General features: G+C 34.8%; 1 pseudogene; it reads left to right on the top strand.

The window, feature by feature from the left end:
* The first annotated feature begins 4,415 nt into the window (after positions 1-4,415).
* On the top strand, positions 4,416-19,785 carry LOC125660188 (cytochrome P450 2C15-like; annotated as a pseudogene).
* Positions 19,786-26,367: the final 6,582 nt, after the last annotated feature.

Here is a 26,367-nt window from a genome sequence, read left to right on the forward strand (position 1 = left end):
ATTTCTTCAGCAACTGATCACGTACATGTATCATAGTTTTGTATTTGCACCCATCTACCGGTATATGCTAGGAATCATGGGGACATGTACATGTTGTATATGGACATATTTATCAAGTACTCGGCTACATTTGACATGTATCCTAAAATTATTGTATACATTTTTACACATGTAATATTACTTCAAATACATGTATGGGATATTTCCATTTTTAAAGAAAGTTTTTCGTGGCTTATAATGCGAAACTGTCCTCCGCCGCCAATGTGCCCTATCGTATATTTTTAATCAAAGAAACACATCAAGTCGTTCATCTTCTTAGTCGTATTACCATTTTTCTAATTAGTATTTTGATATAACTGTTACAATAATTATCATACCATTCAGTATGAACAAATCGAGTGTTTTAAAATGACAAATTGCACGTCCAAGTCTTGTACTTGTGGCAGTCAAATTTAAAACTCAAATAACCTTTGAAGCAATTAATGAATACCAAAGTGGCGCCAATATGGCTCACAAAGTTTTCAGTGAACGTATGTACAGATTATCCCTTTTGTTTTGCCGATTCTGACATTTTCTTTCACATCCGTGTTACCATTAGACCGTATACATATCTAAGTAGTTGCCCCTTGAATTGAGGTTGAAAGGGTTTGGGGGAGTATCGACATAAAAGTCGGCAAATTGCAGTTGCAATGTTGAGGGGGTTCTTTGTGGAACTTTCATTGAAGGCTTCAGATCTAAGCTCCGCTCCTTCTCAAGGGGAACTTCTATTGGTTATTTAAGTCGCATGATATAAACGAAGCTATTTGATAAGTTGTTACTAACCATATCATCCTCATGATCAAATTTAACATTAATCTTTCCCCCATACACACATAGAGTTAACATAGACCTAGGGAAAATTACAGTTAGTTAATGCAATATGCGTGTATTTTCAGTTATCCAATTGGTTCAATGTGAAACTGCAGATATGAATCGTAAACCTATGTAAGACATACAAGAATCTATCTGTGAGGACAAGATGGCTCAGATAAACCTTGTGATCCATAGCTCTCTTGGTTTGAAATATTTCCATTGACATTAATCATTGCCAAACAATAAAACTTTTATTCAAACATATTTGGTGTATTATATTGTATGATATCAAAATATTTTTTCCAAACAATTTGTGTAGGTAGTATATTATGTCCGGTTATTATAAAACATTTTATGAAAAATAGATATTAATGCAACAATTGTGAGTGCAAAAAGGTCAACTGCAAGAACAGACACTGTAGATGAAAGGTGAAGATAACGAACAGTGGTCAATCTCACAACTCCTACAAGCAATACAAAACAGATAGTTGGGCAAACACGGACCCCTGGACACATCAGAGGTGGATCAGGTGCCTAGGAGGAGTAAGCATCCTCTGTGTACCGGTCCCACCCGCCGTGAGCCCTATATCATGATCAGGTAATTATTAATTCTTAAATGACTCAAAGAAACATTCTACTTTTGTGATGTTGAATTTTCAAAGAGATAATTTGGGATTGCTTTAATACTTAAGCTAAAGAACAGTCAGTAATTTATCTCTGCAGACGATATATGTTACAGTTGTAAAATTCATTTCGGCAAAATTTGACATAGCTTCAGATTTATCTCTATTTGGTGTATTTTTCACCAATTCAATATTTTAGATATCACTTGTCTAATTCTGAAAATTAAATAAAATAAGAACTTTTATGAGCAGATCGTTTTTGTTATAAGAAAAAATAGATTATTTATTTTTCTAAATATAACATAGTAAATTGTTAGAACTTAGAGCAGGGTTACTTCCAAGCTTATTCCTCCCCCGCCAGACGGGTGTGTCCAGTGAATACTGCTTGATCTTATGTAGGTTAGGAAAAAAGTAAATTGTTTCAGTAAAAATTTGTAATTCTATGATAATGTTATTTTACAAATATAGTATTTTCATTTTTTATCTAGTGTATTTTTATGGCTTTGGTTCTTTGGGTTTTATACTTTCTTTTTCACAAAAAGATAAAACAGAAAAATTGAAATTGTTTTATGTTAATGTAATATCAAATTTTTTTAAATGTAATTTACACTTTTGTCCAATGCATTTTTTATGGCTTTGGTTATTGCGCTTCACTAATTGTATTTCAAACAAAAGAAAAACAATAAAAAACAAATTAACAAAAATTGAAATTGGTTAATGTTAGTATCACAAAATTTAATTGTTATTGATATAAATTTATGTTGTATTTTTCATGGTTTTTTGGTCCTTTAGCTTTAAATTTTTCATTTCAAAAACAGAAATGCGGCAAAATAAATAACAAATGATATGATATGAATGATGACATACATTCCCTTAATCAACCTCCCATCCACTGTAAGAAATGTCTGGTGTCTGAACAATGGCTTTAGTGAGCATTTGGGTACCACCTGTTAGCTTAAAAGTATATGGGGTCTCATTTGCTAAGTAATTATTAAAGAATAAGAAACAAAAACAAATTATCTCGTTCATGTACATGTAGCAAATATTATACGACAGTTCACCTACTTCTTGTAAGGCTGTAAACGCTGAGCATAGGCCTACATTTTGCAGCTCTTCACCGGCATTAGTGGCGTCTCCGTATGGGTGAAAGATTCTCGAGAGGGAAGTTAAACAACATTTAATCAATCAATCAATTGTAGTTTCTATTCATTATCGAAGTACACGTATAACAAGATAAGTAAACAAATAAGCATTACAAGGAAATATCGATCTGATTAAAAAAAAAATAGAATATTTTGTATGTATTCCAAATTCTCTCATTGTTGAAACATAGTAAAATGTTCGTTACCAAAAGTAACGAAAATTTATATCTGATTACTGTTGCATATGCTATGAATCACATATAGTTTATTTACTTCTTTTTCCCAATCAGTTAGAACCCACACAGCATATTTGCAGCATCTAAAATGGTATCATTTAGTATGGGATACAAAAATTCATGATAAGAGAAAGATACTCCAAACAATTTTCAAAAATGTACCTCAATAAATACAGCTTCTGAAATTGCAAAATGGCGCATAGGATACTTTGGGGACTACGTGCTTCATCGATGAACATGGTAACTGCAACATGAATCCCAACAGGTTTTTGTTGGTAGTTTCACAAAAAAGACGGGGACACCAAATGCTGCTTATTAGTGAACTTTAGTGACTGTTGTACAACCTAGACTAAGTCTGAATAACTACATGTAATATTACTGCGAACGGGGGACATACAAAACATTATTATATCAGATTAAAAACACCGTGCATCCGTTTTCCTGCCTGTAAGACTAAAATTATTATCTACATACCTTTCGTAAAATGTTCAAAAAGAATGTTCTATTGATATACATCATTATTTATGTATTTTATATTTTTTTCAAAAAATGCTAATTTGTTATCGCAAGTGAAAAGAAATTCAGGCATTGCCATGTTCATTTGGCTTCGCTAATTGTTACAAAAGTATTAGTGTCAAAGGTCATACATGCTTAATATCTAGTAATTATACAACGTTATAATATCTTTAATGCTCTCAAATACGAGGAGCTTAAGAAAGGTTTACATATATTGATTTTCAGCTGATACAATGTATTAGATAGGATGAAAGGTTTACATATATTGATTTTCAGCTGATACAATGTATTAGATAGGATGAAAGGTTTACATATATTGATTTTCAGCTGATACAATGTATTAGATAGGATGAAAGGTTTACATATATTGATTTTCAGCTGATACAATGTATTAGATAGGATGAAAGGTTTACATATATTGATTTTCAGCTGATACAATGTATTAGATAGGATGAAAGGTTTACATATATTGATTTTCAGCTGATACAATGTATTAGATAGGATGACTTTTTTCTTTGGTAACATGTACCACTATTTCCTTTGGCGGTACATTCAACCTACTGTATCCTCTAAAATGATTACATTGTATACATGTAGTTATTGCATACGCAGTGGCGGATCTAGGGGGAAGTTACGTGGGTTGCAACCCTTCTGCCTTTGGATGAAAATTAATTTCAAATAGGTCATGTTTGCCATTTTGGGGTCATCGACCCCCTTCCTCCTTTCTTGGGTGGAAAAGGTACACATTTGGGTTGTACCCACCCCTTGACTGTTTTCAGTAGCCGCCTCTGTATACGCAATTCACTTTGTCTGTTCCTTTTGATGTTTTTTTTATTGATAACGGTAACAACATTAATACACTCAATAGTAAAATACACAGGGCTTTATCAGTATACTGTATAACATATTAACATTTTTTCGTCCCATCTATTTATATACATATACTAAGTAGGATTAAAATACGAACCCCAGTTGACAGGGACGTTCTATTTAGTCACCCACCCTTCAAACAAGTATTGTTGATAAAGTATTAAAGCAGATGATGTGTTCACCAATGCGTTAGTATTTTCGCACGTACTGAGCGTCAAACATGGCTTCGATACCTAGCTTTCTTGGACACATTGACCTGACAACGCTTCTTGTGTTTGTGCTGGTGTTTCTGTTGGGTCTCTGTGTGATTAAGACCCCAAGGTCCTCCATTCCTGGACCATTTGCCTTGCCGTTCATCTGAAATGCATTGTTGTTCCTTCGAATGGGCAAAAAGCGTCATATAGGATTTATGGATTTACGTGAGAAATATGGAGATGTGTTTCGTGTATATGCTGGTAAACATATGATGGTCATTATCAGTGGATATAACAATATAAATGAAGCCTTCGTTAAACATGCAGCACAAATGAGTAACCGCCCGGAGTGGATATTACCAACAGCAAAAGCCAGAGAAGGAATAATTGGTAAAACAATTTTTTGAAGAGACAGTTCTACACGATTTGTAACCCTAAAAGATGTACAACACACTGACGAAATTTTCATTAATGAAAACTAATTAAAAAAAAAAAGATGCATGCAATGTAGTGTTGGACATTTTATTTTTTGTCTGAGGATGTGTATGGTGTGTAAAACGTTGCTATATTCGATAATCTTGTGATGTATATTCTATATATTGTGTTGTATGTTCTATACCTTGTGATGTATGTTCGATAATCTTGTGATGTATGTTCAATATCTTGTGATGTACATGTATGTTCAATACCTTGTGATGTATCTTCAATATATATATCACAAGATATAGAATATACATCACAAGATATTGAACATGCATCACAAGATTATCGAGCATACATCACAAGGTATAGAACATACAACACATTATATAGAATATACATCACAAGATATTGAACATACATCATAAGATTATCGAATATAACAACGTTTTACACGCCATAGATATGTTTCTGATAATGACAAGTTATTCCTCTTTGACATTAATGAAGAGATGAAAAAACAATCCACACCTAAGTGAACAACGGACACGTGATTATGACAGAGAGAGGTCACGTGATTCCTATGTAGTGTTTGCAAATTAAAGTTTCAAATGTGATAATTCTGGGGAATTAAGACATCTTGTTTAACTATTTTTATACATATGAGGGACAATTAAAGTTATAACAGTTGAAAACATGCCGAACCTGTTTGTTGACACCTTAAATCAAACCCGGAGTTCTCTCACACGATAACCACGATCGCGAAAACCTAGTTAACTCGGGCTCATTTAAATACACATTATGCACTTGCGCAAACGAATTTATAATCGATCGAATTTGTGTCGCATGTAATCAAAGATGGCGGCACTAGCAATTCAAAAGTGTTCTTATTTCAAATTAAAAATAACTGTTTAACTATTCCTGTAAATCCACTTTTTCTCAAACAATGCACCATGAAAATAAAAATAAGACACGCCTACACTATTTACAACCATTAATGATGTAAACTTACTCCAATACATATGGGTCGGACCCAGGAATGATTTGGTAAGGTAAGTATGTCATGTTTATGAAGTTTCATGGCTACTCGATACGTTCGATTCGATCATCTTCGAGTTAAGGTTTCTCAGTTGAAGATGCAACTTTTCGAGTTTGATGGATGAATGAAATTATAAATATCAACAATACTTGTGTATTTCTTTTCCTTTTAATTGCCTAACTGGTAGCTTAGTATATATAGGTCAACGTGTCTATTGCTGATCTGTAGATCGTGGGTTCGAATCTAGCAGATTTTTAATATTTTTTTTTACTAAAACTGCATTTCAAAGAAAAACTAGATATTTGAAAGTTTTAAATTTCAAAATATCATAACTGTACATCCACTTTCTATCCGTATCAGATTTATCTAGAGTATTATTTCGCCATAACGCAACGCCTATTGACGTGTAATATATATGTTCTTTGAACAAAGAATTCATTTCTATTATCGTTTGAACATGTCAATACCTTCAAACAAAATACAACGTTCTATCTTGTGATTTAGCATTGTTTTTCAGTTGGTATGAGTTATCCTAAAAATTTTGTTATGTATTTGCATGGGTCTCTCTAAATCCCATATCTCTGTGAATATTTATTTCCAGAACCCGGAATAATTATGTCAAGTGGCGACATCTGGAGACGAAATCGTCGCTTTGTTTTACAGACTATGCGGGATTTTGGCATGGGGAAAACCTCCCTTGATGACGTGATTTTAGACGAATCCAGACTGTTATGTGCGGATATAGCGTCAAGAAAAGGACAACCAATAACAAACTTGAAAAGCATTCTTACCGCTTCAGTCAGTAACATCATACATAGTATAGTTTTTGGTTTTAGGTAAAAAAAAAATTCTATCGATATACTTAATATCTTCTTCATGAATTTTCATCTTAGTCTTAGATTGTTTTAACTGCCGGGTATTTTTTCTAACTTTTATACAATTTTCAAAGTCTTTAGTACTTTTTTATTCACAGATGTGCACATGATGACGAACAGTTTCTCTCAGTATTACAAGCCATGGATACTATAGTTAAAGGTCCGGGACCAGTCTTGCAAGTGCTACCCAGATTCGTGCAAAACGTCATCGTAAGTAATACAGTCTCTGTTGGAAGCCATTTGAATCATTCTACTGTTTTTAAGGGGGCGCCAAAAACTCCTGCTTAAGTGATTTCTCAATTTCGGCGGTTCCATCCGAAGGGTCTCCCCATTTAGCCGCCTTTTAAGACAAGCAAGGGGTACTGAGGACTTATTTTAACCTGCATTTGCACGGAATTTAAGGAAGGGCTTTCGCATTTGTAAATGTCAGTGTTTGACCATGTGACCTTGGGGTGTGAGCTTGTAAAAAATCTCAAATATTAATTATCTCCTGCTTAACTATTTAAAGTAAACTTTCATATTTTGTATATAGATTTACTTATAGTAATACCTGTCATATCATACCATAATTGACCTTGACCTTCTAGAACAGGAAGATCACGTGATATTCAGGCAGAACTATGTTGTGTGAAATCACGTTCATTTATACCAAAACCCTCTGAAATTTTTGATGGAACAAAGATTGACAAAACATTTTAATCACTACAGCTGAACAACAGTGACTCAGGTGAGCGATTTGGCCTATGGGCCTCTTGTTTTGGAATTTGAAAGTAGGTATCACAATATAGGATGAAAGGTGAAGATAACGATCAGTGATCAATCTCATAACTCCTATCAGCAATACAATATAGAAAGTTGGGCAAACACGGACCCTTGGATATACCAGATGTGCAATCGGGTGCCTAGGAGGAATAAGCATCCCCTGTCGATCGATCTCACCCGCCGTAAGCTCTATATCTTGATCAGGTAAACTGATTTAACCGTAGTCAAAATCAGTGTGGCAAGAACGGCCTAACTCTCGGTATGAAACACGTCAGACAGCATTTAACCCATTGATATGTTGTGTTGGCAAACTAGATCGTTATAACGACCATAGAAATGGGATAAAAATGAATAGGATAAAAATGTTATAGAATTTTGTAAAACTATTTACATGTATATATAATTTGATAAAGCTAATCACCCATAATTTACCAGGAAATTTTTTAGTGAATTTTATTTTTACATGATTACATTTAAGAAAAAATCCCACGCAAAAACAGCATTTGGAGGGTTATAGGATACCTAAGATTTTGGACGCATTAAAAGAAACGTGATTTTGCTGTGTTTACGTGGGATTTTTATATTATTTGGTCAAAAAACAATGTAAATCAGTCATTAATACATGGAATGCACCAACAGAAAGACGTCGTTGAGTGCTTTTTGGAGGAGGTACTGATTGCCATTTACTTTTAAAATAAAGATTTGTAAATAATGCAAAAATGAAGGTGGTTTCATAAAAAATGTAGTAAATACGACATTTTAGCAAAATTAAAACATTTACAAATAGCTTTACAAAATTTCATCAGAACTGCTCATAGGTATCCTTTGATATGTATGTCCTTAATCATTCCATTTTCAAACAAATTTAGAAAACTATCATAGTAGTCATGCAACCTGTCATTTCCAGGGCCGTAAGTAGTAGAGTCTGGAAATAGTTACCTGGGGTGAGGGTGTTTGTTTTAAAAAGAATCTTTGCGAATATAATGACGAAAAGTGTAAGAGGGTGGGGGTCAAATTCAAGGTTTTAATCTATTGGGAAAATATTCAATATATCGCTGAAAGGCATTGGCGGCAGTAGTTTGAAAATGATCATCCCAGGAATCGGCGTAAGATGGGTGTGTCAAACTCCATATTTACTGTAGTTATTTAAGGTCTTGATAGGTGGTGTTTGGAGATGGTCAGACTTAAGGTAGCCAGGCTTTGCATTCTGTACAAGTGACACTTCGTGGATGGCGATAGAAATAATTATCAACTGAACAAACTTAGAAATAAATTTAAAAAATATTTAGCTATTTTCTATAGGATGAATGACTTACTCCTAACGTAATGCTAGCTATAACTTTGCAGGAATGAAACCATTCATTTCAATGTCTTACTGTAATTTAATTTATCTTATAAGGGAAGTGGTGTGAATGAACGAAAGAAAGCAAGAGAATTTATTTTTGAATACCTCAGAAAACAGATACAGGAACACGAAAAAACGTTCGATGAAAACAATATCAGAGATCTACTGGACCAGAAGATACTGTCTTTTTCACGTAACGAAACAATTCAGGAAAAAAATGAGTTTTTTGTGTTCTTAACAACATGATTCACAATGCTCTAAGAGGAGATTGAAGAAAATTATCTCGATCTTCATCTGAGTACAACGTAAACGTATGATTGTGTTATTCAAAATGCCAGACATTACTTTGGATTTAACAAATTAAATTCCAATTTATAATGTTTAATTTTGGATTTACAAGCTTTGAATTTGAAAATTTCAAATCAAAATCTGACACTACGTTTACCTGATCAAGATATACATGTAGGGCTCACGATTGGTGTGAATGGTTTCACATAAAAAGTGAAGATAACGAACAGTGATCAGTCTCATAACTCCCATAAGCAATACATTGATAGTTGGGCAAACACGGACCCCTGGACACACCAGAGGTGGGTATATCAGAGGTGGGATCAAGTGTCCAGGAGGAGTAAGCATCCCCTGTTGGTTGGTCACACCCGCCGTGAGCAGTATATCTTGATCAGGTAAACGGAGTAATCTGTAGTCAAAATAAGTGTGTCCAAGAACGGCCTAACTATCGGTATGAAACACGTCAGACAGCATTTGAACCAAAGATAGGTTGTGTTGGCCAATTAGATGATTATAATGATGATATAATTCGTAAAATGCTGACTTTAAACGTGGCTGTTGAAATTCCTGTAACATCAACTTATTTGTCAGTTGCCTGCCTCGATTTAAAAACTGATCATACTCAGAACAAGCTCTTGTATAATTTACGTTTCGACTATTTCGAGTTCCGACCGGAACCTTAAAATCATAATTTGGATTTCGGGTTTCACTATAATTTTCGTTCCAGCCAAGGTTTCAACCTGTGGACCGCGAACTTTTTCTATTTTCGTTCTACCTCGAACGATGGAAGGTGGCACCACCTATCTGACGTCAGCGAAATGTACCAATAACTGTTCAGAAAATGAAAAGAGGAGAATAAGGAGACAGTTAAAGTCATTCCTGTATATATGACGAGGCAGTATCTGAGATATTTCTTAATATATACACAATTTTAAACTAAGGTCTCGCTCCCAGCATTTTTATAATCATTAACTATGGTATGTGACTGCAGCTAGGTACAGTAGTATTCCAGATTCACACTTTTTTTCAGTAAATAGGGCACTTGGTGTGAAACTTGTTTTGATAACAATTATAGTTGGCTCTTACTTTAAATTATATAAGGTTTACTTACATTTACGTATTCACTGAACTGAACTGCATTTTTTTTTTATCTCATCACAATTGTATGATATCACATAGTAGTGATGGTAACAAATCATTAACTATTCAAGATCATGCGAAAGTATAGAGACGACTACATATTGCACTTTAAGATTCTTATAGTCATGCCTGGAAGCATACTTCTTTTGAAATTTTCTTTGAGAAGGTTGCTTGTTTGAATTCATTATATCCTTATCGCAATTCACCTTTGAATTAGAACGCTTTGGCCGATATAGTATTGCGTTGTGTGACGACACAATTGAATCTGTTTGTAATACAATTGCGAAATGCAACAGAAACTCTCATTGGTCCATATGTATAAGTCCGCCCAAATTCCCTTATACGGGAGTAGTCAGCATTTGAAAACATGACGGCCAGATGCTAGATGGAAAAAAACTTCAAAGGAAGAAAGAGAAAAAGTTGTATTCTTGTGTTGTTGTCTCATAAATTTAATATAAAAAAAAATTCCTAACATATTTTCCTACTATACTTGTGTCCAAACATACCTTCAAATATTTATTAAAGCCCCATACGACCCAAAAACTCGATCACAGCTTTTGATGATTTCGTTCGTAGACATAGCCATGTTAGGTAGCCAGTCAATTCGAATCCCGGTTCATTTCCATATTGGCACAATAGCGTCTAGATGTGTACTAATTCCCCACAAATATTTTAGCTAAATTGTTTAAATAATATACCACCCAAGTCCTATTAAATGATAATTATTCAAATAGCTAAACTCACGGCAGTGCGGCTTTCATTAGTCATGAGCGGCCGCGCCGGCCGATCTCCATCTAATGGGCTTATGTAGCATTTTCGTTCATCTAGAGCTTATTTTACCTAATTACAAAAACTGGTACAAAAATGTTTTAATTTCTATTAATTATTCGTGTTGATAATAAATGAAGAGCGAATACATAACTTACAACCGATTTTATGAATAGATACCAATAGCAAGAGTTCGAATTGACCGGCTACCTAAGATGGCTACGTCAACAAACGAAATCATTTGAAGCTGCAAGTTTTCGGGTGGTGTGTGGCTTTAATGAATATTTGAAGGTATGTTTGGACGCAAGTATATAGTAGGAAAATATGTTAAGATTTTTTTATATTGAGTTTATGAGACAGCAACACAAGAATACACCGATTTCAGGCCTCAACCGTCCGCAGCTTTTTGTGACCCGTAAATCGAAGGTTTTTATAAGAGGTGGATCTTTTCAGAGAGCTATGTACAGTTCTCCAGCTACACTGAATCCGCTCGAGAAAGTGGGCGGGCTGTAATCGGCCAATGAAAACTCTTGTATTACATCAAACATGTCATACAAATTGTTCAATCGTCTCATTCAATTGTGTCGTCACACAACGCAATACTATATCGGGTAAAGCGTTCTAATTCAAAGGTGAATTGCGATAAATGTGATGTTTTTTAAACGAATTTGTTTTGGTGACAAACATTGTTTTCTTACAGCAAGTAAACATGCGGGGAAATTCATCACCAATTTTGCAGACATTTATTGCAATATCTTGTTTCTTGGGTTCATTTCACCAGCGTCCACTTTCGATGAGTAAGTGGTGATTACAGGTTCAAAATTTACAATAAGTTACATCTTTTAGTATTTAAATATTTCTCGAATTTTAGTTCATCCTTTCACTTTATCTAGTTTGTAGTTTTTGATAAAATCTGATAATCAGAATACCATTTTGTTTAAATTGATCGAGTAAAGTAAGTCGTACTTTTGACTTTAGCCAATTTTGATTACAGGTATAATTTTTGCCGAATGAGTCCGCAATTATGAAGGATATATAATGTGTTATTAAACCAAGCAATTTCTGTTGATGAAATTAGTAGTAGTTTACTAACCCAGGACCGAAATTATGACCATATTTAACGTTCCGGGTACAATAGCAAAAAGAAACCTTCTTAACAACAGAGTAAGTATTATCATTTGCAGACAATAAATGCAATTTTAGTAACCCGGAACCTAGATGACCATATTCAACGTTTTGGGTACAAGCTAAAGAAACTGTCTTAACAAAGTAATTACTCTAATGACAGACCTAATTTATCTAATATTTGATTATTGTATAACCCGATGAAAACAAACGAAACAAAACACAAAATTCATACCAAATGTTTGTAAACATTTCATATTTCAAAAGTTTTAAAGAACAAGTGTGTTCCCGGAACATGAATTATGACCGGAATCTAACTCACGCGGGCTGGAACGTAAATTATAGCCTGGAAGGAAAACTATAGGTATTTAGCATTCCAGTCGGAACGCTAAACTACCCGGAACGTAAATTATGCGACACCGGTCAACAGGGGATATCTACTCATAGGCACCTGCTCAAGCCTGGATTCTGGAGTGAAAAAACTTCAGTTTAAACTTAGACTTAATCTAAACTTTGACCACTGAAATAAAAGAAACCTCAAACTTAGATTAAAGATTTTTTTTCGGGAAATCGAAGCTGGGGTCTCTGTTTGCCCTACCATTACTATTTGTATTTTTTATAGGAATTATAAGATTGATTGCTCTTCATTTTCACTTTTCATATTATTTTGGTTTCCTTTGACCCCTCAAAGGGTCACAATCCTATAGGAAATATATCTTGTTAGAACAGAAAAGCAAAGGACAACTTCTTTCAAACATCTGGGTAATTTAGACCTTTTGTATTCGCAAAACTTTTCTCAAATCAAAAACATCAAAACGTATGACCTTTGAACACTTTACACGACCATTTCGCAGGATAAATTAAAGATTAGACGATTTGACAAAAATCACTTTGTTAAACACTACTCTGATTCCACACACAAGTACTCTGAAGTTGAAATAAAAAAAATATGCTGGAGTTCCTTATTAACAATATTTTCGTGGTCATTCTTGAATAGGTCTTCCAACAGTCTGTTCGAATTCCCATGGGCACGAATTGTGCTCCTTTGTTAAGTGACCTGTTTTAATATTCTTATGAAGCAGAATTTATTTAAAAACTTCTATGGGAGAAGAAAAAATAGCTTGCTCGTGCCTTCAATTCGACTTTTATATATATCGACGACGTATTACTATTATCAATAATACTTTTCATTCATATGTCGATATATCCCTGTGAACTCGAAATGAAAGACACCACAGAGTCGTCCACTTCTGCTTCGTACTTCGATATTTTACTGGAAATAGACCTTGACGGCAAACTAACAACTCAAATTTATAATAAACGGTATGATTTCAGCTTCTCCATCATCAACTTCCCATATTTATATATAGCAATATTCCATTATCATCTGCATACGGTGTTTATATATCTTAATTGATTCGATACGCGAGAGCTTGTTCTGCATATGCTCAGTTGTTAAATCGAGGCAGGATACTGACAAACAAGTTGATGGTGCAGGAGTTTCAAAAGTCTCGTTTAAAGTCAGCATTTTGCAAATTCCATTGTCGTTATAACGATCCAGTTGGCAAACACAACCTATCATTGGGTCAAATGCTGTCTGAATTGTTTCATATCGATTGTTAGGTCATTCGTGGCACACTGATTTTAACTACGGAGAAGTTCGTTTACCTGATCAAGACATAGGACTCACGGCGGATGTGACCGGTCGACAGGGGATTCTTATTCCTCCTAGGCACATGATTCCACTTCTGATATATCCAGGGGTCCGTGTTTATCAAACTCTCTATTTTGTATTGCTTTTAGGGGTTATGAGATTGATCACTGTTCGTTATATTTAGCTTTCATTGACGTGGATTAACTGTTAGCTACATTTGCTGCGCTTGCCCAAAGGTCACACAGTAGACATATTACATATGCGGTATAACATTGTATTGTTAATGTTGTGGACGTTCTCGCCAATATATTTATGACATTAATGACATTCTCGTTGTCAATAAAATCTCAATATTGCAACAATAAAGAACATACCTCGGCCGACCCGTAATTCAAAACGAGGACCCCTGAATCCCCTATCTTCTATTCCTTTTTTTTTTCTAGTTCGTCATACGATCCGGATTGTACTAGAATTATTCGGTGCTGGAACAGAGACAACTGCCACAACGTTAGACTGGGCTCTTCTTTACATGATCGAATACTCTGATGCACAGGAAAAATGTTTTCACGAAATAGAAAAGGTATGTGATGTAATGAATAAAAAGTTTGCTTTACAAATTTACAGGAGTTTGAATATATAATATATATATGAATCAAGAATTTCCACAATAAGAGAAAAACATTAAGTTTTCAGTTTCATTATTTTATTGTCATTTTTCTTATCAACAACAACTGTCCTTTGTCATCGTCATTGTCAACTTGATATTTTCATCTTCTTTATTATAACCACTTGTCCAAATTCCATGAAACTTGGTACAAATCCTCCTTGGGTAACAGGGATGTAAGTTTCATCAAATGAAGGGTCAATTCCTCTTCAAAGGGGAGATAATTAAGGAAGCAAAAATTATATATATATATATATATATATATATATATATATATATATATATATATATATATAAAATCAGAATGACACATTCCATAAAAAACAAATATATATATATATAATAAAAATAAGGCCTTTATTTATCCAGGATTACATATTTAGCGATAAAACTAGTTTTCAATATGGCCCTGCATATTACATACATACAAACATATAATAGCAAAATAAGCAAATATTAAAAGAACTAAACTTATTATTTTGAATGTAAGAAAAATGGGTAAAAAATGAAGCTGAAAAAGTATGGTGATGATCTCTAACATCATTTCTCTTACAACACACTACACTTGTTGAGTTTATTATATCTTCACTCAAGGCATTCCACATTGTGCTACCTGAAACGCTGAAAGTTCTGATGAAATATTCAGTTTTTGCCCTGTGTACATTCAATACATTGAATTAGATTTTCTAGTTTACCTTTGACTAACTTCCCATACATATTTAAAAACATTTAAATAATCTGGCATTAAACCTTGCAAAATTTTATACACTAAAATTACTTCTGTAGAAGAAAGCAAAATTCTAGAGAGGGATGTTAAATAATATTAAATCATACACATATATAGGAGAGTCTTCTTCCTGAGAACCACTGAGCCAGAAAAGTTTAAATACACATGAAGGCTTCCTGAAATAAAGTAGATTTAAATTTCGTTAAAACATGGTCCACTGGGTAGGGCGGGGCTACACAGCCTATACTAGTGTATCAAAGTTGTACATCCAGATACAGGAAATTATTTTAGAATTTTTTTCTCAAAAAAAAAAAAAAAAAAAAAAACTCGGAGAGGATTAGTCATGTTAATATGCAAGCATCCCTAGGTAGCCCAGATTCGATTAGGTCTAAATTCTGAAGTAGATTGGGCCACAATAGGGGATTAGAATGTTGCAGAGGAATATATAGGGAGATGTTTTAAAATCTTCATTTCAACACCATCAGGGCCATGGTTAGTCATATTAATAAGCAAATATCTTCAGGGAGTTCAAATACAAGCTTGTACAATTCAGGGGTTCTTGGGTTGGGAAGGGTCAGAATAGGAAATTAAAGTTTTATATTGGAATATACAGTAAATTATTTTTAAAAAAAATTCTTTTCAAGAGTCGCAGGGCAACACTAAATCATATGCAAGAGTTTCCACGTTGAATGGATTCAATTTTTGATGCTGCCGCGACTATAGTGGGAAGCATATTGCTTTTTCCTGTATGTTCTTTAACACGGTCATAAATTTTGAATGGTGAGAGAAAAGGCTCTTGTATTTTGACAGGGGATACTTACTCCTCCTAGGCACCTGATCCAACCTCTGGTGTGTCCAGGGGTCCGTGTTTACCCAACTATCTACTTTGTATTGCTTATAGGAGTTATGAGATTGATCACTGTTCGTTATCTTCACCTTTCATATGCTCATTCTTTGTGACCGTTTTTCGTAGCAAACTTTTTAGTCCCTTACCGACGAAGTCGAAGGGCACTTTCGGTTTGCGCTCCGTCCGTCTGTCAGTCTGTCCGTCAGTCCAGTTTTCGGCACTTTTTTCTCTGTTCTTGAAGATATTTATTTCATAGTTGGTATGTTGCTTTGCCATAGCAAGTTACAGATCAAGTTTGAGTATGGTCCCGGTCCGTTGATTGTTCACTTTGTTATGACCCTTGGACTTAGAAAAATAGCATGAATTATCAGTTTTCCAGACGTTTTTGGTTGTGCTTTCAGATATTAATTTGATATTTGGTACATTGCTTTCCCATAATAAGATAGAGATCAAGTTTGAATTTCGTCTCGGTCTGTTGATTTTTCAGCCCTTAGACTTAGTAAAACAGTATGAATTATTAGTTTACATCCAAGTTTCTTATCTCTGTAGATAAGAGTACTACACTCATTAACCTTCTAGCATAGTAATGCAACAATATAGCTAAATTATTCGTGATCACCTACATGTCACAGTTTATTGACTTGGTTAAAGACCTAAACCTAATCATCAATTTGTCTTTTTTCCTGGTCTAGTCTCTACTTGAATAGTAGTTGATTTCCAACCATTCCTATCCTAGTTCCCCAATTTTCCCTTTTACCATAACCTACATGTACATGTATTGTCATGCAATACTCTCAGAATGCTTGCTAACCTTGTGATCTTGACCTTACAGTTTGACCTTCTTTTAAGTAAACCTAACCTAATTAATATCTCCTGAACTATTGAAGGTAGGGATTTCAAAATTTGCATATACATTCCATAAGGTAAGGCCGTACGTTTTATACATGATCTTTGACCTTGTGATCTAGAAATTTGACCCAGATTTCAAAACTTTAACCTAACTCATACTTTTGAATAGTGAGAGATAGTGCTCTTATATTTCATATATGTATTCCATGTGATAGAACCTTTTTTCGGTCCTAAAGTTTCTAACCTTGTGACCTTGACTTATTTTAAATATTGTTTTCTGAGATTTTCCTTGCTATTAAATATCTCATGAACTATTTAATGTAGGACTTTCATATTTTGTATTTAGATTTTTGGCAAATTGTTTCATTTGATACCGTTATATTGAGTTTAAACTTGTTACCTCGACCTTAATTAATTTTGAAGAAAAAGTAACCTATTTAATTTCTCCTGTACTTTTAAAGGTGTTTTTTATGACAAGGCCTTTCATTACATACCATGAAATTTGATAGTATGACCTTTACCTTCTCCAGAACAGCAAGGCCATTTTAGTCACACTGGTGTAGAGGCATCCACATGTCGTGTGAATTGAAGTCTAATTATGTCGTGACCCTTTGGGTAGGTTCGGGCCACAACATGAGGTCAAACTTTCACAGGAATTAAGATAAAAACAAAATATTTCACAAATCAGAACAACTTAACAACAGCGGGGTCAAATGACCCAGATGAACGATATGGCCCATGGGCTTCATGTTTTATATCTATTTGTATGTAATATTACATACTACCTATTTAGGAGGTCGGTCTGAATAGAGAGGTACTTATGAGTGACAAACCCCGGCTACCATATGTGGAGGCCACGATATTAGAAGTACAGCGACTATCAAATATATGTAAGTATTTTGAAATTTTATACTTTATTGGACAACTTGATAATTAACACATTCCATTATTCGGGTAAATAATATAAAAACCACAAAGTCCTTCAAAAGCTTATAATACAGAATTATAATCAAGCAGGAAAAGTTTTATTTACACTTCTGTTTTTATTAAAAAAAAAATCTCTGAAATAATCTTACGTTATCCATGAATTACTATTAAACAAAACTTCCCCAAGGCGGGGGTATATCCCCTTGAAATAAGTATCTACGTAAGAACATTTGGACTAAAAAAATCAATAGGATCCTTGCTTTCTTGATAAAAAAAAAGCTGCTTCTTCAACAAATATGAAAAAGGAAATTTCATATCAAATGATTAAAAATTCAAACATTCCACTCTGATTCCAAACACAAGTAATCTGATGTTGAAATACAAAATATGCTGGAATTTCTCATTGTTAGTCTCTTCGTAGTAGTCTTTGGTAATCATGACTTTCAACAAACTGTTGAAATATCCATGGGCACGAATTGTGCTCCTTTCTTAGCAGACCTGTTTTTATATTCATATGAGGCCAAAGACAAAATCTTTAGTTGTGACCCTCAACTCGACATTTAGATATATCTATGACGTTTTATCTATGAAAAATAATAAGTTTCATTCATATGTCCATTCGATATAACTGATCAGTTTTTAAATCCAGACAGGCTACTGGCCGACAAGTTGATATTACAGGGGTATCAACAGTCTCATTAAAGTCAGCATTTCGCATTTTTATGATCATAACAACGATTTAGATTGTCATTACAACCTGTCATTGCCAATTGTTAGGCCGTTATTTAAACACTGATTTTGACTACTGATAACTCCGTTTACCTGATCAAGATATAGTTCTCACGGTGGGTGTGACTGGTCGACAGGGAATATCTACTGCTCCTAGGCACCTGATCCCAGATCTGGTATGGGTCCGTGTTTGCCCAACTCTTAATTTTGTATTCCTTATATGAGTTGAGATTGATCACTGTTCGTTATCTTCACCCTTTCTATTTGTGAAGTATCAAATCAATTGAGCACAATATGTGGACTGTAATCTGCTTTACACAGAACGTGACACGCATACTTACTAACACACGAGCGATCCTGTTACTATATATCCTCTCGCAATGAATTGAATAAGTTATTGTTATGTATGATGAAATACCAGAAGAACAAAGAATTAAGTAGGCAATCATTCACCATCATATAATACAGGAATTTCAATAATAACATAATAAAGTTCAATAAATCTGCGACTTTTCAATTTATTAGTGAATGTGTCATTACCACATGCGGCAACGGAGGAGGTGATCATTGCGGGCCACGTGATACCGAAGGATACAATTGTGATGGGACATCTAAAATCGGCTCATATGGATCCCGCCCACTTTCCACAACCTAAGGAGTTCAGACCGCAAAGGTTTATAGATGACGTCACAGGGAAAATTACGAATAAGGATCGACTTATCCCTTTCTCCATTGGTAATGAAATAATCATAACACAGTTGTATAGGAGATTCATCATTGCTTTATGTACATGTATACATGTATATTTGTTTTCAATACACATATAAGCCTACTTGTACAAAAATCAAGACTTGATTGAACTTTCTCCTTTCTACTGATTGTGCTTCATCCCAAAATCATTGTAACTGTTGCATTCCTCTATGATACTGTGTACAATATTTTCAAATCAGATAAAAATAATTCTGACGATAACTGTATATTTTTGTAGGACCCCGAGTTTGTGCTGGAGAGACTCTTGCAAAATCAGAACTCTTTCTAATGTTCACTAATTTGATCCAAAAGTTCAAGTTCTCCAAGACGTCTGACGATGTTCTGAGTTTTGACGGATTCAACGGAGTTACAACTTCGACAGAACCGTTCACATTGAAGGCAGAACCCCGTTTTTGATCGAACTATTACCGACTGAAGAAAAATATCGCTAAATTTTATGAATATCTTTTAACTTAATTGATGTATTAGAATGTATATTTTGTAGATGCATTATTGAATACACAGATATATATATATGCATGTATGGTATGATGAATTTGTATAACAGTTGCGAAAAATCTTAAAACGCGATTTTATGATAATCCATATTTGTTAATGAAAATAAGGAAACATTTTTTGGAAAAAGTGTAATGATTTTTTGTGTGCTTTAAATTCATTTTTTTACGTAGGTAATGTTGTTTAGGTATCTATAAACTTTATAAAGAAACATTCGGTGCAGATCTTTTACATGTATATCATGCTCCAGTAGCAAGTTTCGATGTTTTGAATTATTCAATCATTTGATAAAGCAATCATTGACATGGCAGACGAGATATCATTTTGTAGGCCCTAGTAACCCATGTTGATGTTTTAAATCATTCTTGCGATCATTAGCTACTTTAGTTACTCGCCCCAGGACTCGGTGCATATTCTACTTCCCGGGTAGCTAAATTATATAATGCATCGTATTGACCGAGAAAAATGTCAATGATTATACAGTATATCAGTAGTATAGTGTGAACTAACCTTGCCTCTTTACAGAGTCCAACATGGCAGTCCTTCCGCTCAAGATGACAACTTAGCAATATTGGAGTGAGGAGTATTCCACTTAGGTTTCTCGTATTGTCAATCGTCAATAGACTAGAAAATGTCCTGTATTGAATGGCCGTAACACTTTCCGGTAGGGAGTTTACCATTTGAATGGGACTACTAGTTTGTACTCTGTCTGTCTGTCTTTATGTTTGTCTATCCCAAATAAGTTTTCCCGTCTTTTTTCATGCTTTAATTTAAAAAACTGGAATTTGGTCATCCTCCCCAGTCAAGGGTTTCTAATCCGCTCCGCTTCATATAAACCCTTGACGTAATAGGCAGAGTAAAACGGATTAAAAATCTGGTACTCTGATTGGCCTCACTGTAAGACGCATGATTCAATCAAAAACAGTGGTTTATTATACCGGAAACTCAATCTTAAACAGAAAACCATGCGGTTTTGTCAACTTTGTGGCTCGTCGTTCCTGTCAGTGGTGGTGTGTACATGTATGCTTTGTATTTGAATATTTTAGCTGAAACTGAATGTATGAAGCAGAATGTTGCAGATACTTGTTTAATTGTGAACTTTGTAACAAGTCATGTTCCCGCTGTATAATAGGTTTTTATTACTTAAACTATTGTAATAGTCATTTGTTCTCGCTATCCTTGTTTAATACGAGCTCTCAGATTATTCAATAACATAGGTCCATAAACTTCATAAATGTGTAATGTCACTAGATGGAGCACTAGCAAACCCGTCTTACTCTGCCTATTCGGCCAAGGGTTTATATGAAACGGGGTGGATTACACTCGAGAAGATGGAATTTGGTATGTGCTTAAGGTAGCTCACTACATCAAGACTTGTGCACTTTATGATACTACGTCACAAGATGACGATTCAAAAGGTTTGTGAAATCATTTGTATCGATCGATTTGTTTACATATCTGCGTAGCTCAGTATTGGATTACTGACCCGCAGATCCCGAGGTCAACTCCACCAGTGTATTTTAATGTTCTTTATTGAAATAAGAGTTTTGAAAATCATATTTTTTCTCCCTAATTATATACTTTTTGCCTTTTTAACATATATACTTATATATATTGCATATCTTTCATGATTAAATCATTTCGTGCTGATTTGATAAACGCTTTCAGGCTATAGTGAGCCACCTTAACTTTCCTGATGTATGTGTACAGATCAGATTTATGTTTCCTCAAAGTGGACTGATTTTTAGATTCATAAGCCGAATATAGTGTTCGGAACAGTACTTCTCTAAAACTCAGTACTAATTCAGGAATCTGAAACATATGGGGTTATCGTATGAATAGATACACAGTTAAGTTTCACTTATATCAAAGTTCATCAAGTTGAATTATTCCAGCAGAACCTGTGAATTTTAGTCTCATGGTTGACTGTTTAAATTCTTATACTCTGTTTAGTTCTCTGTATTTTCTATTGTGTGAGATCTACATGATTTAAGACAAACGAATTTGTAATCGAATTCATCTGATTTGCCACATCTGTTATTATGTTTCTTTGTATAAAAAGCGTTATCAGCGCGAGTGTTCAAAATATTCGATTAAACATTTTTCGAATTGATATTAAAACCACAAGCAATCTAGAATAAAGACGCTAGATAGACTCCAAAATGTCGATCTCTTAAAGCTTCATAGTTCAAAATACTGGAATTGAGGTTGTTTCCAACAAAACAATAGAACTCGAGGCTGAGGATAGGAATGATATCTACGTTTGCAGATGATCGTTGAAATGTTTTGAATATCCAAATTGAATAAAACGCCAAAAAAAAAAATACAATTGAAATTTCAAGACCGGACATAGTTCCGACAATACTTTAAATTTCCTCCTTCAAAAAATTATCGCTCTAGATATACGGAGAGAAACGGCATAAGTTCAACACAGGTTGACAAAGATGCTATGCCTGCACGAAATTGCATTGCTGTGAGTTTACTGCCGATATTAGAGCACCAAGTAAAGATGTCGGGTTTTACCACCTACCAAGGTGGAGACTGAGTTGAGAAGGCGACATCGTTTGGTGAGGGATGGATTGACTATAACAGTATGGTCAATAATTGGCACTACATCGTCTGCTCGAAGCATTTCATTGATGGAATACCAACACTAAATAACTCCTCTCCGACTATGTTTGACTATAATGATTACAGATTGGTTAGACTAAGGGAAGCAAAAATATCCCACTTAGGCAGAACAAGCGACGAAACTCAAAAACATCCAGAAATCAAAAGAATTTTTAAAAATATTGTTAAATGTGATTTAACCACAGATGAAAGTCAGATACTCTCTTGAAGAAGAGAACGAAAAACAGAAAAGAGAATAAAATCTTAAAATCAGGCAAAAGTAATTTTGGGAAGGAATTTATATGTATTCAATGTAAGAAATTTGACTAGTCCACAAGGAAATAACATGCATGTGATGGGACTTTTTCCAAATACTCAAAGACGGAAACGCAGTTATGGATATCAGTCATATAAAAGACCAAGTACTCTGAAGTTGAAATTAAAAAAAACATGCTGGAATTCCTTAATATATTCGTAGTCTTTGCTGATCATGTCTTCAAACGATCTGTTGAAATTCCCAATGACACAAATTGTGCTCCTTTGCTAGCTGACCTGTTTTTATATTCTTATGAATTTATTCAAAATCTTCTACGTGAAACAATTATATTACTGTGACCTTTAATTTGACATTAAGATATATCGACGACCTATTATCTATTAGCAATAATAATTCTTATTCATATGTAGATTCGATATATCCCTGTGAACTCGAAATAAAAGTCACCATTTAGTCGTCCACGTCTGCTTCATACTTGGATATTTTATTGAAAGTAGATATTAACAGCAAACTAACAACTCCACTTTATGACAAGTCAAATAAAGGCGATATTCATGAAAAGAACCAGTTGTATTGCATAAACTGACAACTCAACTGTATGACAAACAGGATGATTTCAGCTTCTACATCTTCAACTTCCTATATTTATGTAGCAATATTCCATTATCACCTGTATATGGTGTTTATATCTCTTAACTGATTTGATACGCAAGAGCTTGTTCTACGTATAATCAGGGTTTTTTAAATCGAGGCAGGCTATTAACAAACAAGTTGATGATGCAGGGTTTCAACAGTCTCGTTAAAAGTCAGCATTTCGCAAATTTTATAGTTGGTATAACGATCTAGTTTGCAAATACATCATTGGGACACATGCTGTTTGACGTGTTTCATACCGATTGTTAGCCTGTTCTTGGTACACTGCTTTGGACTACAGATAACTCCGCTTGCCTGATCAACATATAGGGCTCACGGCGGATGTGACCGGTCTACAGGAGATGCTTGATCCTCCTGGGCACCTGATCCCACCTCTGTTATATCCAGGGGTCCGTGTTTGCCCTAATTTTAATTTTGTATTCCTTTAAGGAGTTATGAGATTGATCACTGTTCGTTATCTTCACCTTTCATAGACAAAATACTTCAACACCGTGAATCATTTTCTAGGACTTCCCTCCCTCAATTTCCTTACCTTCTTTTTGCTGTTTCTTGCATCATTCTGTGAAAAGATTTCAGCTCGGTAAGGAGCTGAAAAGTCGCTATACAAGAAATGACAAGAAAAAGAACAAAACCTAATAAAGAAAACTATCTATCAAAGAGGAATGTGTATTAGTGATGTTGAAATAAGACTGGGATTGGATGATTCACCTCCGTGCTATTTGATGTTTCTGTTGGTTATGTTTCAACCCTATCTAACACATGGTTAGATTTCTAACTCACATTCTAGACCCTGTCATTACGTGGCCAACAGATGATAGACAAAACGTGTTACTTCCATTTAAGTTCACGTATCCCAATAGCTGCAATAATGTACATATGAAGATAACGAGCAGTTATCAATCTCATAACTCCTATAAAGATTGATTGATTGAATATTGTTTAACGTCCCTCTCGAGAATATTTCACTCATATGGAGACGTCACCACTGCCGGCGAAGGGCTGCAAATTTTAGGCCCATACTTGGCGCTTATGGTCATTGAGTACGGAGGGATATTTATCGTGCCACACCCCCTGTGACACGGGACCTCGGTTTTTGCGGTCTCATCCGAAGGACCGCTCCATTTAGTCGTCTCTTACGACAAGCAAAGGGGTACTGAAGAGCTATTCTAACCCGGATCTCCATAAGAATACAAAATTAAAAACAGGGCAAACATGCACCCATGGATATAACAGAGATGGGAACAGGTGCCTAGGAGGAGTAAACACCCCCTGTCGACCAGTCACACCCGGCATGAGCCCTGTCTGTGATCTCAACGATCTTTGTAGAAACAAAATATGATTGTGAAAGATAGAAGTTAATGCTATTTACAAAATGACACAAGGCAAACATTTTAAACGAACAGTGATCAATATCATAACTTCTTTAGGCAATACAAAATAGATAGATGAGCAAGCACGGACCCCTTGACACACCAGAGGTGGGATCAGGTGCCTACGAAGAGTAGGCATACTCTGTCGACCGGTCACACCCGCCGTGAGCCCTATATCCTGATCAGGTAAACGAAGTTATCCGTAGTCAAAAACAGTGGGCCACGAACGGCCTAACAATCGGTATAAAACACGTCAGACAGCATTTGACCCAATGATAGGTGTATTGACGAACTAGATCGTTATAACGACCATAGAATTTGCGAAATGCTGACTTCAATCGAGATTGTTGAAATCCCTGTACCATCAACTTGTTTGTCAGTAGCTTGCCTCGATTTAAAAACTGAGTATACGCAGAACAAGCTCTTGCGTATCGAATCAGTTGAGAAATGTAAACACCATATGCTGGTGATAATGGAATATTGCTACATAAATATGGGAAGTTGACGATGGAGAAGCTGAAATCATCCCGTTTGTCAGTTGTCAGTTTATGCAATACAACTGGTTCTTTTCATGAATATCGCCTTTATTTGACTTCCATATATGTTGATGCTATTTCAGGCACAGGTGTGTTATCCTATACAAATCCGAGACATGTGCCTTTCTATATAAACAAGGTATTGTTTTCCTTTAAGCCTTTGTTATACTGTACTTCCGGTGAAATAATGTAATAGTAGATATGTTCGCAAACTGAGAATCACGATCCGTTTCTTTAAGAGAAATCCAGCCACATACAAAACTAAACTGTAACTTCAAATTGCTGATTGTTATAATCTTTATTTTCTATATATACCATCTTAATATGCATGACCTTAATATATCAGATCATGTTATAATATACCCACACAAACGGAAGTAAAATCTAATCGCGTTTCATCCATATGTTTCTCTATACATAACTATATGATGATCATCGTGATAAGAGCATGATGGTTCTCTGTGAGCCAGGACCTTTTTGTGACATATCTAAGTGTCCCTCATTTGGTATTCCATATCTCTTCTCAGAACCTCTCTGAGGAGACTAATCTCCTTAAAGAGATTCGATATTTTTTCTGTATAGAGTCGTTTGTCTTGTCGAAAGAAACGTTATTACACGGTAAAATGACCGAATAGCCTTACGGCATTATCTCGTGTCGGCGGCTGCATTAATATTAATGACTGGATAAAGTATCATAAAACACCTTCTCAACTCATCATTTATTTCTAAGGACTTGAGTACGGAAAGCTGTGAGAGGGATTCAGTCACATGCCTTGTTATTAGGATGGCAATGGTTGATACCGAGTTCCTTACTAATTTTAAGTTTATCGCTTCATCCCGCATCTAACAGCTGCTAAGAATTTCATTAAAGAAATGAAATGTTCGGCCTAACCAATGAGGAATGTGTTTCTTAATTTTCAATTCGGTGTTCAATTGATTGTATATTGTTTAATGTCCCTCGATAATTTTTCACTAATATGGAGACGTCGCCATTGCCGGTGAAGGGCTGCAAAAGTTTTACCTATGCTCGGCGCTTATGTCATTGAAAAAGAAGCGAATGGA

The sequence above is a fragment of the Ostrea edulis genome, chromosome 9 (genome assembly GCF_947568905.1).
Source record: "Ostrea edulis chromosome 9, xbOstEdul1.1, whole genome shotgun sequence".
NCBI classification, from domain to species: Eukaryota; Metazoa; Mollusca; class Bivalvia; order Ostreida; family Ostreidae; genus Ostrea; species Ostrea edulis.